Genomic DNA, 19,564 nt, shown 5'->3' with positions numbered 1-19,564 from the left:
ATAGACATGACCTTATTTTTACTGTTAGATAGTATGATTTATGGACAAAACATTAGCATAGCTTTCAGAACTAAATATTATGACTCACAAGATTTACAAAGTATGATTTGGTATTTATGATTATAGATTTCAGTATTTTAGATATTCCAACTTATGTGAGTCATTTACATTTAGCATACATTATTTTACAAATAATGATGATGAGATAATAGTTTACTTATGCATTTCACCCCCATATACTCAGTACATCCTCAAAGTACTGATCCATATATATGTCTATGTGCTACATTGTCTCATAATGTAGGTTTAGGTGCTCAGTATTAGTAGTGTGAGTAGTTTGATCATCTCCATCTACATTCAATAGTTGGTGAGTCCTTATAGTTTAGGGACTTAGTCATTCAGATTTGGCAACTTATTAGTTTATATATTTCATTATTCTTTTAGACAGTTCGAGTTAGCTAGGTGTTTGTCCCAGTGACTCTTTAGGTATTAGTAGTAGAGTCTTGTCAGACTGTTATATTTGATTTAGACTTATAGTATTTGGTTATTAGAGATTATATTTAGATTAATCTTAGCTATTTCAGTTAGTTTTCTACTTTTAGTATATATTTTATGTTTATATTTCCATTATTATGAGATTCAGATTGAGTAGAAGGTAGATAGTGTTAGCTTAAGGCTACTTGTAGTCTTGAGAACCGTGTGAAGTATCGAGATCATATTTTGGGGCATTACAAACTTGGTATCAGAGCCTAAGGTTTATAAGATTCCCACGGAGTCAGAAAAGCCAAATTAGAGTGTTGATCATGGGTAAGAAACACGCCACATTTATGAGTAAGAGGCTATGGGACATTCTTAGAAAACCATCTCTTTCTTTCATGATCTATCATGCATACAGTATCTCTATCTGCTTTTAACTTGTGCTCATACGTGATAGTTGAATATGCCTCCTTGTTGAGCTAACACCCATAAAAATGATAACCAACGACCCCAGCCCATCGATCCACTGAATAAGAATGTATCCTATGCTGAGTTTAGGGCTACCTTTCAGGTGCTGGCCTGAGATATGACTACTAACATTTAGGGAAGCCATCAGGCCATAGACCCAGTTTAGCAGAATGGTGACTTAGCAGTAGCCAGAATTATAGACTTCATGAGAATAAATTTGCCAGAGTTTTTTAAGTCGAAGGTAGGTGAGGACCCGCAACTTTATTTAGATGAGGTAAAGAAGATCACCCAGATTATGTATGTTTCTAAATAGGAGATTATAGATTTAGTATCCTATAGATTGAAGGATGTAGTGTATGATTGGGTAGTTATATAGAAGAATAGTAGAGGTGAGAATAGAGCTCCTATAAGTTGGCAGGTGTTTTAGGATACTTTTTTAGATAGGTTCTTCCTATGTGAGATGAGGCAAGCTAAGATAAAGAAGTTTATGAAACTGAGGCAGGGCTCGATGATAGTGAAAGAGTACTGCCTTAAGTTTAACTAGTTGTCTAAGTATGCCCCTGATACGATGGTTGATCCTAGGGCGAGTATGAGTAAGTTTGTTACTGGAGTATCTAGGTTGGTAGTCAAAGAGTGTAGGACTACCATGCTTATTAGAGATATGGATCTTGCTAGATTGATATTCATACCTAGTAGATTGAAGCTGAGAAGTTGAAAGAAAGAGAGGGGAAATAAGAAAGCTAGAATAGGGCAGTTTGAGTATGGCCAGGCTAGGTCTCAAGGGGGAAATTGTTTGAAGTTTTAGAATCATTCATCTATGCCAGCACCATCTTCAGCTAGTGCTCTCACTTCCAGAGTTAGACAGAAGTAGTAGGGTAAGTTCTTTATGTCCAGATCTCACGATAGTATGAGTGGAAGACCCAGTTATCCTCTATGTGCTAAGTGTGGTAAGATTCACCCTGCTGAGTGTTTAGCTAGACAGAAAGATTTTTATGGTTGTGGTAAGTTAGGATATGGAATTAGAGAGTGTTCATATGCTAAGCAGGGAAACAGAGATGTTCATCCCCAGACTCAGGCCACTAGTGCACCAGCTCTTTTAGGTTGTCCAGTCCCTCCTCAAGGCACATAATCCAATATAGGAGGTGGTCAGTTCTAGAATTAGTTTTATGCTTTACCATCTTGTCAAGAGAAGAAGGATTCACCATATGTTGTTACTAGTACACTTTGTGTATTTCATCTTAATGTTTATGTGTTGTTTGACCCAAGGTTGAGTTACTTCTATATGACCCCATTAGTTATAGTAAATTTTGAAATAGGTCCTAAAAATATCCCAGAACCCTTCTTGATTTCTACCCTAGTAGGTGAGTCAGTTATTGCCAAACAAATCTATAAAAAGTGTCCTATCATTGTTCTTTACATAATCATGTTAGCAAACTTAATAGAATTGGATATGGTTGACTTTGATCTTATTTTCGGTATGGATTGGCTTTATTTCTATTATGCATCCATAGATTGTCATACTCGAGTAGTGAAGTTTCAATTTCCAGATGAGCCAGTCTTTGAGTGGAAAGGTAATTCAGTGTCTCCCAAGTCATTTCATATCTTATCTTAAAGCCAGAAAGTTGATCACCAAAGGGTGTGTTTATCATCTAGTTTGAGTCAAAGAAACTAAGTCTGAGACTATAAAAGTCCAGTCAGTTAGTGTATTTAATGAGTTTCCTGATGTTTTTCCTAAAGATTTGCTAGGGGTACCTCCCGATAGGGAAATAGAATTTAGTATTGACTTCTTCCAGATACTAAACCCATCTCAATACCTCTATATCGTATGTCTCCCACCAAAACAGTTGAAAGAGTAACTCCAAGATCCTTTAGACAAAGGCTTTATAAGGCCTAGTGTCTCTCCATGGGGCACTCTCGTCCTATTCATGCGAAAGAAAGATAGTTCTTTGCAAATGTTCATTGACTATCATCAGTAGAATAAATTTACAGTTAAAAACAAATATTCTCTTCCTAGAATTGATGACTTATTTGATCAACTCCAAGGTGTGAGTTAGTTTTCAAAGATAGACCTTAGATTTGGCTCTCATCAGCTTAAAGTAATGGAATGTGATATTCTAAAGACAGCTTTCAGAACCCATAATGGTTATTTTGAGTTTCCAGTCATGTCCTTTGGGCTAACAAGTGCCCCAACAACCTTCATAGACTTGATAAACACAATGTTCAAATAGAGTCTAGACATGTTTGTCATAATCTTTATCAATGATATTCTTATCTACTCTCATAGTAAAGATGATCATGCAGACCATCTTAGAATTGTGTTACAAACACTTAGAGATCACTATATATTTGCAAAATTCAATAAATGTGAATTTTTGCTAAGGTCAGTTGCTTTCCTTGGTCATATTATTTCTAGTAAGGGTATTAGAGTTGATCCCCAAAAGATAAAAGCAGTAAGAAACTAGCCTAGACCTATTTTTCCATTAGATATTAGGAGTTTCTTGGGTTTAGCTATCTATTATAGATGTTTTGTTGAGGGTTTCTCAGTCATTATGTCTCTCATGTCTAGATTAACCCAAAAGAAAGTTAAGTTCTGGTTGTCAGATTCCTGTGAGAAGAGTTTTCAGGAGTTGAAGACTCAACTCACTTCATCCCACATTTTAGCATTACCTGATGGTACAAATGGTTTTGTGGTGTATTGTGATTCCTCTAGAGTTAGTTTGGGTTATGTTTTGATGCAGAGAGGTAAGGTCATAGCCTATGCTTCTAGATAACTTAAGCCTCATGAACAGAATTACCCAAAACATGATCTTGAGTTAGCTGTTATTGTGTTTACTTTAAAATCTGGAGATATTATTTGTATGGGGTGCATGTTGATGTGTTCATGGATTATAAAAGTTTGCAGTATATATTTACTCATAGGGAGTTGAATCTTCGACAGAGAAGGTGGTTAGAATTGTTGAAGGATTATGATATGAGTGTGTTGTATCATCCGAACAAGGCCAATATAGTGGCAAACGCCCTTAGTAGATTATCCATGGGTAGTGTTGCTTATGTGGAGAATGATAAGAAGGATCTAGTTTGAGAAGTTCATAGGTTAGCTAGATTGGGTGTAAGATTTGTTAATTCAGCTTAAGGGAATGTTTGGGTTCAGAGTAGTTTCGAATCTTCTCTAATTTTTGAAATGAAAGAGAAGCAGGATAAGGATTCTAGTTTGGTCAAACTGAAGGAGTCAATTAAGGACCGAAAGATAGAGGTTTTATCCAAAGAGGAAGATAGTATGTTGAGGTACCAGAGTCGATTGTGTCTACCATATGTTGATGATTTGAGGCAGTAGATTATGGCGGAAATGGATGGTGTGCATTATTTCATTCATCCAGGTGCTACAAAGATGTATCGCGCCTTATGGGAAATCTATTGGCGGAGTGGTATAAAGAAAGATATAGCAGAGTTTGTAGCCAATTGTGGAACTTGTCAACAGGTTAAGGTAGAGCACCAAAGACCTGGTGGTATGTTGCAAGAGGCTGGTATTCCCACTTGGAAGTAGGAAGAAGTGAATATGGACTTTTGACTAGTTTACCCCATTCGCGTCATCAGTATGATTCGATTTCGGTTAGTGTAGACAGATTTACTAAGTCAGTACATTTCTTGCCAGTTCATACATCTTACATAGCTGAAGATTATTCTAAGCTGTACATCAGAGAGTTAGTTAGATTTCATGGAGTCCCTTTATCGATTATCTTTGATAGGGGTACTCAGTTTACATCTCAGTTTTGAAAAGCCTTTCAGAAGGGTCTTCGTACCCAAGTTCATCTTAGTTTATCCTTCCATCCATAGATAGATAGTCAGGCAGAGTGACCATTCATATTCTAGGGGACATATTGAGGGAATGTGTTCTTGATTTCAAAGGTAGTTGGAATGACCATTTGCTGTTGATTGAGTTTGCTTATAATAACATTTACCATGCTAGTATTTCAATGGCTCCATTTTAGGATCTTTATGGGAGAAGATGTAGATCGCCAATTGGTTGGTTCAAAGTAGGTGAGGTTGCTTTGATTGGGCCATACATGGTGTTTGAGTCCATGGAGAAATTTTGGTTGATCTGAGAGTGATTGAAAGTATCCCAGAGTCATCAGAAATCTTATGTAGATGTAAGAGAAAGAGATCTTAAGTTTGAGGCTGATGACCTTGTGTATTTGAAATTTTCACCCATGAAGGAGGTGAAGAGATTTGGAAAAAAGGGGAAGCTTAGTCCCCAATATGTAGTTCCCTTCTGGATTTTGAGTCATGTTGGGAAGGTAGCGTATGAACTTGAGCTACGTGCAGATTTATCCTCAGTTCATCCAGTTTTCCATGTGTCCTTATTAAAGAAGTGCATGGATGATTCAACCATTATAGTTCCTTTAGAAATTACAGATATTTAGAATAGCCCTTCATATGAAGAAGTCCCAGAAGAGATTCATGATGATCAGATCCCTAGACAAAGGAACAAAGAAGTTCCCTTAGTCAAAGTTCTGTGGCAAAACCAATCTGTGGAGGGTGCTACTTAGGAAGCATAAGAAGACATGATTTAGCCGAAGGTAATAGTTTTCCATCATTTAGTTCTTTTCCAGTCTCAGATTCAGCTATATAGTTGTTTTCATGTAAATTCATGTACTCGCAGGTCAGATAAGTAGCTTAGTATTTTTTAGATTCATACATGTAGTATATTTCAGTTGTGTATGATAGCTTATAGCCTTAGATTCCTCAGTATTTTTAGCTTAACTAGCCATATTCGAGGACGAATGTTTCCATGGGGCAGATATTGTAATACCCCGTATTCTTCTTAGCTTAATTTTGCTCCTAGAATATCAAAGGTTATCTTCAAAAATGAATGATTTTTGTTATATATGGAATTTTCTAGATTTAGACCCTCCATTGTGTAGATAATTGAATAAGCTTTCCATCAATATTAAATTCGCCTAAATTAAATACGCGGTTGAGAAGTTATGGCGATTTTAGTGAAGTAGTGTGCCACCTGGGCACTCACCACATCGCGGAGATGGTTAAAATCCCAATTGTCAAATTCCAGTGGACCTCCGCAATTGCCCCGCATCACAGAGAGTCCAATTTCCCATTTGTCAATTTCCAGTAGGCCAACACAATTGTACCACGTCGCGTTGGTGGCCTAAATGGCATTTCTCTAGAGCACCGCAATGGTGGGACGTCGCAGAGATCTTCCAGCTCCCACTCATTATTTTCTAGTGAGCCACCGTGATAGTGGCGCGTCGCGGTGGCCTGCCGATTCGGAAAAATATTGCTTTTTCCATTTCCATTTAAAATATTTGAAGGGGAAATTTATTCAATTCCCAAGCCCCAATCCATCTAAAACAAAGAATTAAGCATATCCCAAGAACTTTATGCATAATTTCATCCATTCTTTCTCAAAGCAAAACCCTAGAACTCAAAAGCTTCTTCTCCAAGAAATCAAATTCCACCATTTTTTGTTTGTCCAAGAAAGCTCTCAATTGAGGATTTCCAATACAAAATAATCAAGAACTCATCTTCAAGAACTCAAATAGGAATCAATAGTTCAAGTTTCTTCATTTAATCATTAATCAAGGTATGTGGGGTTTATGACCAAGGATCCTCTTTCATCCCTGTGTCCAAAACAAAGTTTTTATTTACAAATTCATATGATTTTGAATGAATATCCATGAGATTTAAATTAGGGTTCAAACCCATTATTGCTATTTGCAAGATTATGAGAGATTTTGAAGATGAATTGCATGTTTATTTTTATATTTTTATGCCTATTGCAATAATTTCCAGATTTTGAGATGAATTATCATGTTTTCATTATCAAGCATGATTATTATGATCTTTTGACATAAAATTGATGCATAGGTCATAAAGCTCTAATTGAATATTGCTATTTCTATATTGTTTGTGCTATAAGCACCCTATGACTAGATTATTTTCAAATTTTCAGTAAAGTTTTGATATTTTTATCCTCAGATAAGATTTTGAATCCTTTTTACATATTTATTACAGATTATAGAAATCATATTAGCTTTACTAACAAATTGAACCAGATAAATGCATAATTGGTTTCATAATAACCCCTTATGTCAGATTTTAAAGTGGATTTCTAACAGAGTGAGCATACAGTTTAAAAGGGTGTAGTATTTAGCACCGAGCGGAAAGTGTGGGATTAGCGTGCCCTATCTTCCATAGAACTACCTAGCCAACACAGGTACGGATTATTATATTATTTCCAATTGTATATGGATGACAGTTACATATGTGATCACTTAGCTCAGGTTATAATCCTTGGAAAGAGTATGAGACCTCTCCCCATCAAGAGGTTTCCCCATAGGAGAACAAGACTTTGGACTCCATGATAGCTCACATGGTTTATGTCGGTTAGAAGAACCTCCCTTTAGATAAAGTATTTTCCCTCACAGAAATGACTTTCAGAAAAGAATAACAAAAAAGCTTTTAGAAAACTAAGTATAAAGGCTCAACTTTTATTCAGATTATGCTTTACAGAAAGATAATAGCTAGAGATTTCAGATTTCAGATTTCAGATTTCAGATATAGATGTGAGCCTCTTTTTCTACTTAGACAATATGATTTACAGACAGAACATTAGTACAGTTTTCAGAACTAAATGTTATGACTCACTAGATTTACAAAGTATGATTTGTTATTTATGATTACAAATTCCAGTATTTTAGATATTCTAGCTTATGTGAATCATTTACATTTAATATGCATTGTTTTACAAATTATGATGATGAGATGATGTTTTACTTATGTATTTCACCCCCATATACTCAGTACATCCTCAAAGTACTGATCCACATATATGTCTATGTGCTACATTGTCTCATAATGTAGGTTCAGGTGCTCAGTATCAGCAGCGTGGCTAGTTCGAGCATCTCCATCTATATCCGACAGTTGGTGAGTCCTTATAGTTTGGGGGCTTATTTATTCAGATTTGGCAGTTTATTAGTTTATATGATTCATTATTCTTTCAGACAATTCGAGTTAGCTGGGGGTTTGTCCCAGTCTGTAGAGACTTGTCAGACTGCTAGATTTGATTTAGACTTATAGTATTCGGTTTTTAGAGATTATATTCAGATTATTGTTACCTATTTCATATAGTTTTTCGCATTTAGTATGACTTTTATATCTATATTTCCATTATTATGAGATTTAGATTAAGTAGAAGGCAGACAGGGTTAGCTTAGTGCTACTCATAGTCTTGAGAACCGTGGAATCTTGGGATCAGATTTTCAGGCGTTACAGTAATGGAGACTCATATCGTAGTCCATGAACAAATCCATCCACTTTCTTTATCTGAGATTCAACTCCTTCTGAGTAAGCACATACTGAAGACTCTTATGATAATAAAAGATAACATGAACCCCATAGACATAATGCCGCCAAATCTGCAATGCAAAAATTATGGCTAATAATTCTAAATCATAAGTAGGGTAGTCTTCTCATTAACTTTCAATTGCCTAGAAGAATAGGACATCACCCTACCATGTTGCATCAATACACAACCAAGACCAATATTAGAAGAATTATAATATACCACAAATCCATCATTACCCTCGGACAAGGTCAAAACTAGAGCCGAAGTCAATTTATCTTTCATCTTCTCAAAACTCTCCTCACCTGCATCTGACCACAAGAACTTGACCTTCTTATGGGTCAACTTGGTCAATGGACAGCTATCATCGAAAAACTCTCCATAAATCCCCTATAGTAATAGGCTAAACCCAAGAAGCTTTAAATATCGATTAGAGTCGTAGGTCTAGGCCACTTCTTAACCGCCGAAACCTTTTGGGGATCCACCATGATCCCTTCAATAGAGATAACATGACAAAGAAAAGTCACAGCTGTAGCGCCCCAAGATCCCATCCCGAGAAGTCAGACGGTGCTTAAGGTCGCACGCCGCCTCAAGCTAACCCTCTAAGCCTGTCATCACTTCTAGAACTCACTTTGACAATAGTCATGCTAACATAAAAGAGAATGACATATCATAAACATACTGGAATAAGATAAGAAACTAGCCTGTAATATCCAAAATACTGAAATTTTGTACATACCAACCCTTTAGTCTGACAAAGCCTCTATACATCAAAATCAAGGAGACATTGGGAAAAACCCCCAACAGACTCAAATAGTACTGAAAGCCATAAAAACAAAACGACATCACAAAAATATAAACACGATCCTCGAACTATGTGGACTCACCACTAAGCAGACAAAAAGAGGCACCCGAATATCGCTAACGCGGCTGAGTACCTAAACCTACATTATGAGAAAATATAGCCCATAGGAAAATATGTGGGTCAGCACTTTGGAACGTATTGAGTATGTGAGGGTGCATGTAACAATGTAAATATCATCATCAATTTTATGAAAATATGCATATGTACAATGATGGCTCACTTGGCTTGAGTTAGATTGAAACATATTTTTCATGATCTCATCGTAAATAAATCATATGATAAAAACCTCATAAATCATCATAAACAACTCAACTGTTCAACTCAAGACTCGGAGTTTCTCTGTAATTCAAGAAACTCAACTCTTATGGACATGGGAGGTTCTTATAACCGACATAAACCATGTGTGCTACATGGAGTCCAATGTTTTTCCCTCCTAAGGAGAGAACCCCACATTGGCAGGAGCATCGTACTCTTGCCAGGGAGTACAACCAAAATTTAGTGATCACAATCTCATACTCGGCCTTCGGCCCACAATTATCGATATCAATCCTACGGTGGCATATAGTTTCAGGAAAAATACCACATTTCCCGCTCGGTGCTAAATACTACTCCCAGACACAAGCTCAGAATGCATTAGGAAATCCACTACAAACATCACAAGGGTCTATCATGAAGACAAAATCAAATCTCTTTCTCATTCATCAAATCATAATCAATTTGTGGATTCCTAACTCGACTCAAATCAAATCAATCTTTCTCAATATCAAAATGTATCAATTCATTAAGTCATGGCAACATCAATAACCTTGAGGAAATATCAAGACTCATTATAGTAACTCAATTCTCATGAATCAATATACTCAACTATCCAATTTTTCATAAGGAAGCTTAAAGCTTGACACATATCTTGAAAGCACTTGAAATACCAACTCATGGTAGAAACATGAAATTCACAATATTAAATATCAAGTCATAACTTGGAAATTGTAAAATAATTATGTATAACAAATCTTCAACAATTTATATTCTCATAATATCATGATGAAGTAATTTGGGTATAAACCTACTTGCAAAATCATATAAATCCATAATAAAAATCAAAGCTTTGAGCACAAGAACGAAAGAATTGCTCTTGTTCAAAACCCTACATACCTTAATCTTTGAAATTGGTTGAACTCTAGTGCTTGAGACTTTACTCACACTTGTAACAAGAAAAAATTCTTGAAGCCCACTCTATGAGGAACTTGATTCTTGAAGATTTATGGATGATTTTTGGAAGATTAATTTCCTTAAATAAAACCCTAGATATATTTCTTAAGAGAATTGGAAGAGAGAAATGAAGAAATTAGGTTTTGGATGGGGATTCTCATATATATTGAGGCCTCTAAAAATGAGAAATGACCAAAATACCCTTGCAAAAAGCGTCCATCAATTGCTGAAAAAAATAGCTGACGACATCCGTGACAGGCCGTCACGAATTGTCACCACAAAAGGGTGGATTTTATGATTTTTGGCTTAAGGTTTACAACATTTTATGACAAACCGTCAAACTTGTGACAAGCCATCATAAAAGGTTGGATTTTGTGATTTTCTGCCTTAAGGTGACGCCATTTTGTGACAAGCCATTAGGCTTGTGACAAGTCATCACAAAAGGTCATCACGGATTTTTCTGGCTGACACGCTGAAGTAAAATAAGAATAACTCTTTGCTTCGATATCGGATGTTGATGAAATTGGTATCGTTGGAAAGGTAATTCAATTTTATATCTTTTGGTATATCATGAGCTCAATAATTCATAGTACAATGGGTGATATGCTCATTTGAAATTGACTATGCCAAAATTCTTCTCAAGAATTCAATCGGTAGAGAGTGTTTTGATTCGCCAATCGTTAGGACATCTTCAAAGCCTTAATACACATCACCCTTGACCAGAAAACAATCAAAACACTATAATTTATTTCTCATGGTCTTGATTCATGGCGGAACTATTGGTTAGAATCTCGGGGTATTACAATATCTCTCTCTTGGAAACATTTGTCCTCAAATGTTGCCAGATAGGCCAAGAACAAAAGAAAAATGAGGACGTATAGCTGGAACGACTCACTCAAAAGACTTACTTAACTCTATACCTTCAAACACTATAGAAAATGCATGAATTCGTGATGAACGTAGATACACTGTCGAATCTTTAATAAGAAGGGGGCGAAATTAAGAAAAAATAATTCCTTTTGCTCGCTCCGAACTCACAGAAAAGAGGTGAGGATACTTGGCTCGCATATCAGCTTTGGCTTCCTAAGTAGCACTCTCAAAAGATTGAATTCTCCAAAGCACTTTAACCAAATGAACTTCTTTGTTCCTTAGCCTACGGATCCAAAAATCCAAAATCTCAATCGGAATCTCCTCGAATGAAAGGCCATCCTAAATATCTGCACTTTCAGAATAATCAACCACGACAGAATCACCAATACACTTCTTAAGCATAAAAACATGAAATATCGGATGAACACTAGACAGCTCCATGGGTAAATCCACCTCATAAGCTACTTTCCCAACATAGCTCAGAACCCTGTATGGACCAACGTAATGGGGACTAAGCTTTCCCTTTTTACCAAATCTCTTCACCCCTTTCATGGGTGAAACCTTTAAGTACACCAAATCATTAACATTAAACTTAAGATCTTTTCTTATCACATCCGCATACGACTTCTGACGACTTTGAGCGGTTTTCAATCTTTCTCGAATTTACTTAACTTTTTCCGTAGCCTCAAACACAGCATCTGGCCCAATCACAGTTGCTTCTTCTACTTTAAACCAACCTATGGGTGATCTACATCTTCTTCCATAAAAAGCTTCGAACGGGGCCATCTGAATACTAGCATGGAAACTCTTATTATACGTAAATTCGATTATTAGCAAATGCTCATCCCAACTACCTTTGAAATCAAGCGCCCATGCCCTCAACATGTCCTACAAGGTCTGAATAGTCCTATTAGCCTGACCATTGTTCTGTGGATGGAAAGCAGAACTTAGACGAACTTGGATACCGAGACCCTTCTGAAAAGCCCTCCAAAACTGGAAAGTAAACTGAGTACCCCTATCAGAGATGATAGCCAACGGAACTCTATGTAATCTGACTAACTCACAGATATACAATCTAGCATAATCCTTAGCTGTATAAGATGAATGCACTGGTAAGAAATGAGCTGATTTAGTCAACCGATCTACAACAACCCAAATCAAATCATTATGACGATGAGAAGGAGGCAAACCAATTACGAAATCCATATTCACTTCTTCCAACTTCCAAGTAGGAATGCCAAACTCTTGCATTACACCACCGGGCCTCTTGTGCTCTACCTTAACTTGTTGACAAGTAGAACACTTTGCCACAAATCCTGCTATATCTTTCCTTATATCGTTCCACCAATAGATTTCCCTCAAATCGTGGTATATCTTAGTAGCACTAGGATGAATAGAATATCGCACACCATGCACTTCATCCATAATTCTCTACCTCAAATCATCAACATTCGTAACACAAAGTCTACCTTGCAATCCCAACACACCATCTGCCCCTTGGGAGAAAAACTCTACCTTATGGTCCTTAACTGACTCCTTCAGTCTGACCAAACTAAGATCCCTGTCCTGCTTCTCCTTTACCTCCGAGACCAAAGAGGACTCGGAACTAGTCTAAACTAACATACTCCCTTCAATGGAATTAAGCAATCTAACACCCAACCTAGCCAAACGATGAACATCATGAGCTAATTCTTTCTTATCACTCTACATGAGCTATCTTACCCATAGACAACCTGTTAAGAGCATCTTCCACAACATTAACATTACCCGGGTGATACATCACACTCATGTCGTAGTCTTTTAGTAGCTCTAACCATCTTCTTTGTCTAAGGTTCAACTCCTTCTGAGTAAACACATACTGCAGGCTTTTGTGATCAGTAAACACATCAACATGAACACCATACAAATAATGTCTCTAGATTTTCAAAGCAAAATCTATAGCTACTAATTCAAGATCATGGGTTGGGTAATTCTTCTCATGAGGCTTCAACTGTCTAGAGGTATAAGCTATAAATTTACCCCTCTGCATCAACACACAACCCAGACCAACTCTAGAAGCATCACAGTACACCACAAGACCATCAGTACCATCGGGTAAAGCTAACACTAGGGCTAAAGTGAGTCGAGTCTTCAACTCTTGAAAAATCTTCTCACAGGCATCTGTCCTCTGGAACTTAACTTTCTTTTGGGTCAACCCGATCATGGGAGATGCGATAAAAGAAAAGCCCTCAACAAAATGATGGTAGTAACCAGCTAGACCCAAACAACTCCTAATATCAGATGGGGAGTTAGGTCTAGGCCAATTCTTCATAGCTTCTGTCTTTTAAGGATCAACTCTAATACCTTCGAAAGAAACAATGTGACCCAGAAAAGCAACTGAACTTAACAAAAAATCACACTTGCTAAATTTAGCAAATAATTGATGAGCTCTAAGGGTTTCCAACATGATTCGAAGATGATCCACATGGTCATCCGCACTTTGGGAATATACAAGAATATCATCTATGAACACAATAACAAACAAATCCAGATACCGCTTGAATACTCGATTCATAAGACCCATGAAAGTCGCTGGAGCATTGGTTAACCCAAAAGACATGACAAGAAACTCAAAATGATCATAGCGGGTTCGGAAAGCTATCTTTGGAATATCACACACTCTCACTTTAAGCTGATGATAGCTAGATCTAAGGTCTATCTTTGAGAAATAACTTGCACCCTGTAGATGATCAAATAAATCATAGATTCTAGGAAGAGGGTACTTGTTTTTAATAGTCACCTTGTTGAGTTGACGGTAGTCATTGCACATATATAATGTACTATCTTTCTTCTGCACAAATAGAATAGGTGGACTGTACAGGGAAATACTGGGTTTGATAAAGCCTTTTTCTAAGAGATCTTTGAGTTGCTCCTTCAATTCTTTAAGTTCTACGGGAGCCATATGGTATGGAGGGATGGAAATAGGCTGAGTGTCGGGAAGAAGATCAATCCTGAATTCTATTTCTCTATCAGGTGGGACCCCTGGAAGGTCTTCCGAGAAAACATCGGGAAACTTATTAGAAATGCTAACTAAGTCAGAGGTTTGGACTTGAGATCTTTAACTCGAACTAGATGGTAGATGCAACCCTTGGAAATCAACTTCCTAGCTTTGAGGTAGGATATGAAATGGCTCTTCGGAGTTACAGAACTCCTGGACCACTCAAACATGGGCTCATTAGGAAACTAAAACTTGACCACTTGGTTACGACAATCAATAGATGCATAGCACGAGTGAAGCCAATCTATACGCAGAATGACATCGACATCAACCATTTCTAGCTCAATCAAATCAGCACATATGACCCAATAAAGGACAGTAATAGGACACTTCTTAGACACTCTCTTAGCAATAACAGACTCTCCTACCGGGGTAGAAACCAGAATAGGCTCAGGAATCTATTCAGGGTCCATATCAAAATTTATAGCAACCAGAGTTGTCAAATAAGAAAAACTCAAACTAGCGTCCATCAATACATACAGATCAAAATAAAAGACATGGAGCATACTAGTGATAATATCTGGAGAATCCTCTTTCTCCTGGAAAGGTGGTATAGCATAGAAGCGATTCTGGCGTGAACCGCCATCAGTACTAAAAGAGGTGCCCTAAGGAGTAGCTGGATGAACTATGGGAGCGGGGGCACTGGTAGCTTGACTCTGGGGACGAGCATCTCGACTCCCCTGTCTAGCATATAGACAATCTCTAAGTCGGTGGCCCAACTTTCCACAACCAAAGAAACCTCTATGATCAATTAAACACTCGCCAAAATGATCTCTACCACACTTGTCACATGAAGGAGGATGAGGTCTGTTACTTATATTTTCCTGAGACCTGGATGGGACAGAACTGTTCCCCTGCTCCTGCCTACTTGTAGGTGCAGGAGCACTAGCTGAGGAAGGCGCGGGCATAAACAAAAGTCTTTGGAATTGAGGGCAGTCCCCTCCATAGAATTTGGACTAACCAAATCCCTGCTGCTCTGATCTAGCTCTTTTATTCCCTCTTACTCTCGCCCTCTCTTTCACCTTATCAGCTTCAATCTATTGGGAATGTATCATCAACCGAGAAAGGTCTATCTCCCTATTATGCATAGCAGATTTACACTCTTTCACAACGTAACTTGACACATCGGTCACGAGCTTACTCATGATGGTCTTGGAGTCAGCCATCATACTAGGTGTATATTTGGACAGCTAATTGAATCTAAGGCAAAACTCCTTAATAGTCATGGAGCCTTGTTTCAAATTCATGAATTCCTCTATCTCTGCTTCCCTCATCTTAAGAGGAAAGAATCTATCCAAGAATACATCCTGGAATAACTGCCAAGTCATGGGAGCGGCATCCTCCCCTCTACTTTCCCTCCACATTTCCACCCAATCATATGCAACATCTTTCATTTGATAGGCAGCTAATTCAACACTCTTCTCCTTAGTCACGTACATAATCTAGGTTATCTTTCTCACTTTATCCAAGTATATATGTGGGTCTTCACCTACCTTCGACCCATAGAACTCAGGCAGATTCATCCACATAAAGTCACAAATCCAAGCTGTAGTAGAATTATTCTCTTGCAAATGTGGAACAATAGCTTGAGTGTTAGCTTGAGTATTGGCGGTAACTGCCTGGGCTACCACCTGAAAAAATGCCCAAAATTTTGCATGTGACACATGCTCGTTTAGGGATCAACGAGTTAAGTTTGCTCGTTGTTTCTACGAGCTCAACAAGGAGGCATTTCTGTCATAAGATAGCACAAATTAATAGCAGAGAGAAACAGTCATAGGCACGATACACTTTTCAAAGAAAGAAATGATTTTTCCTAAAATATCCCATAGCCTTTTGCTCATAGATATGGCGCGCTACACACAGATAATCAAGACTCTAAACCTGTCATCACTTCTAGAACTCACTTTGACAATAGTCATGCTAATATAAAAGAGAATAACATATCATAAACATACTGGAATAAGAGAAGAAACTCGCCTGTACAATCCAAAATACTGAAATTTTGTACATACCAACCCTTTAGTCTGACAAAGCCTCTATACATCAAAATCAAGGAAACATTAGGACAAACCCCAACTGACTCAAATAGTACTGAAAGCCATAACAACAAAATGGTATCACAAAAATATAAACACGGTCCTCGAACCATGATGACTCACCACTGATTAGATGAAAAGAGGCACCCAATATCGCTGATACGGCTGAGTACCCAAACCTACATTACGAGAAAATGTAGCCCGTAGGAAAATATGTGGGTCAGCACTTTGGAACGTATTGAGTATGTGGGGGTGCATGTAACAATGTAAATATCATCATCAATTTTATGAAAATATGCATATGTACAATGATGGCTCACTTGGCTAGAGTTATATTGAAACATACTTTTCATGATCTTATCATAAATAAATCATATGATAAAAACCTCATAAATCATCATAAACAACTCAACTCTTCAACTCAAGACTCGGAGTGTCTCTGTAATTCAAGAAACTTAATTCTTATGGACATGGGAGGTTCTTATAACCGACATAAACCATGTGAGCTATATGTAGTCCAATGTTTTTCCCTCCTAAGGAGAGAACCCCACATTGGCGGGAGCGTCGTACTCTTCCCAGGGTGTACAATCAAAATTTAGTGATAACAATCTCAAACTCGGCCTTCGGCCCACAATTATCGATATCAATCCTACGGTGGCATATAGTTTTGGGGAAAATACCACATTTTCCGCTCGGTGCTAAATACTACTCCCAGACACAAGCTCAAAACGCGTTAGGAAATCCACCACAAACATCACAAGGGTCTATCATGAAGACAAAATCAAATCTCTTTCTCATTCATCAAATCATAATCAATTTGTGGATTCCTAACTTGACTCAAATAAAATAAATCTTTCTCAATATCAAAATGTATCAATTCATTAAGTCATGGAAACATCAATAACCTTGAGGAAATATCAAGACTCATTATAGTAACTCAATTCTCATGAATCAATATACTCAACTATCTAATTTTTCATAAGGAAGCTTAAAGCTTGATACATATCTTGAAAGCACTTGAAATACCAACTCATGGTAGAAACATGAAATTCACAATATTAAATATCAAGTCATAACTTGGAAATTGTAAGATAATTATGTATAACAAATCTTCAACAATTTATTCTCATAATCTCATGATAAAGTAATTTCGGTATAAACCCACTTGCAAAATTATATAAATTCATAATAAAAATCAAAGCTTTGAGCACAAGAACGAAAGAATTGCTCTTGTTCAAAACCCCACATACCTTAATCTTTGAAATTGATTGAACTCTAGTGCTTGAGACATTACTCACACTTGTAATAAGAAAAAATTCTTGAAGCCCACTTTATGAGGAACTTGATTCTTGAAGGAATCTTGAAGATTTATGGATGATTTTTTGAAGATTAATTTTCTTAAATAAAACCCTAGATATATTTCTTAAGAGAATTGGAAGAGAGAAATGAAGAAATTAGGTTTTGGATGAGGATTCTCATATATATAGAGGCCCCAAAAAATGGGAAATAACCAAGATACCCTTGCAAAAAGCATCCATCAATTGCTGAAAAAATAGCTGACGACATCCGTGACAATCAGGCCCGTGATAGGCCATCACGAATTATCACCACAAAAAGGGTGGATTTTATGATTTTTGGCTTAAGGTTGACAACATTTTATGACAAACCGTCAAACTTGTGACAAGCCGTCACACAAGGTCATCACAAAAGGTTGGATTTTGTGACTTTTTGCCTTATAGTGACAACATTTTGTGACAAGCCGTCAGGCTTGTGACAAATTGTCACAAGAGGTCATCACAGATTTTTAGGCTGACACGCTGGAGTAAAATAAGCATAACTCTTTGCTCCGCTATCAAATTTTTACAAAATTAGTATCGTTGGAAAGGTAATTAAATTTTATATCTTTTGGTAGGTCGTGATATCAATAATTCATAGTACAATGGGAGATATACTCATTTGAAGTTGACTATGCCAAAATCCTTCTCAAGAATTCAATTGGTAGAGAATGTTTTGATTCGCCCAATCGTTAGGACATCTTTAAAGCCTTAATACACATCACCCTTGACAATAAAACAACCAAAATAGTATAATTTATTTCTCAAGCACTTGAGTCATGGAAGTACTATTGGTTATAATCTTGGGGTATTACAACAGCCTTCTACCAAAACTCGCACTTAGTGAATTTGGCGTACAAACGATGATCCTTTAATATTTGTAATACATCATAGAGATGATTGACATAATCCACCTCGCTTTTAGAGTAGACTAAGATATCATCAATAAAGACAATGACAAACAAGTCCAAGAACGAATATAAGACTCTTATCATTAAATATATGAATACCACTGGGGCATTGGTCAACCTAAAGGACATAAATAGGAACTCATAGTTACTATATCGAGTTCTAAAGGCAGTCTTAGGGATATCCACTTCCCTAACCTTAAGTTGATGATAACCCAACCTAAGATCAATCTTAGAGAAACACTTTGCACCTTGAAGTTTGAAGTTGATCAAACAAATCATCCATTCTAGGAAGAGGATACTTGTTTTATATGGTCATTTTGTTCAATTGATGATAATCAATGCACAAACGAAGGTAACCATCCTTCTTGCGCATAAACAACATAGAAGAACCCCAAGGAGACACACTAGGATGGATAAACCTTTATCTAAAAAGTCCTTCAATTGCTTCTTAAGCTCCTTCAACTTCATCGGAGCCATTCTACAAGGGAGAATAGAAATTGGATGAGTGTCCGAAATAAGATCAATCCCAAAATCAATTTTTTTATTAGGAGGAATACTAGGAAGGTCATCACAAAAGAACTTGTGAAACTCATTAACCACTGGAACAGATTCTAGAGAAGGACCTTCCAAGTTAGAATCTTTAACTCAGACCATATGATACAAACACCCTTTAGAGATCAACTTTCTAACTCTAAGATATGAGATAAACCTTACCTTAGGCACTAAAGAACCCCCTTCCCATATAATGACCGGCTTATTAGGGAATTTAAATGTGACCGTAAGAGTCTAGCAATCTAAGATAGCATAGCACAAATGCAACCTATCCATCCCAAGAATAATATCAAAATCGATCACGTCTAACTCTATCAAATCCACAAGAGTTTCTTTACTATCAAAAACTACCATATACTCTCTATAGACTCTTTTAAAAATCATAGAGTCTCCTATCGAGGTAGAAATAGAAAAAGAGACTAACAGATAATCAACATCAAAACCA

This window comes from Capsicum annuum, chromosome 11 (assembly GCF_002878395.1).
Source record: "Capsicum annuum cultivar UCD-10X-F1 chromosome 11, UCD10Xv1.1, whole genome shotgun sequence".
Taxonomy (NCBI): Eukaryota; Viridiplantae; Streptophyta; class Magnoliopsida; order Solanales; family Solanaceae; genus Capsicum; species Capsicum annuum.
This window is presented reverse-complemented; position numbering follows the sequence as displayed.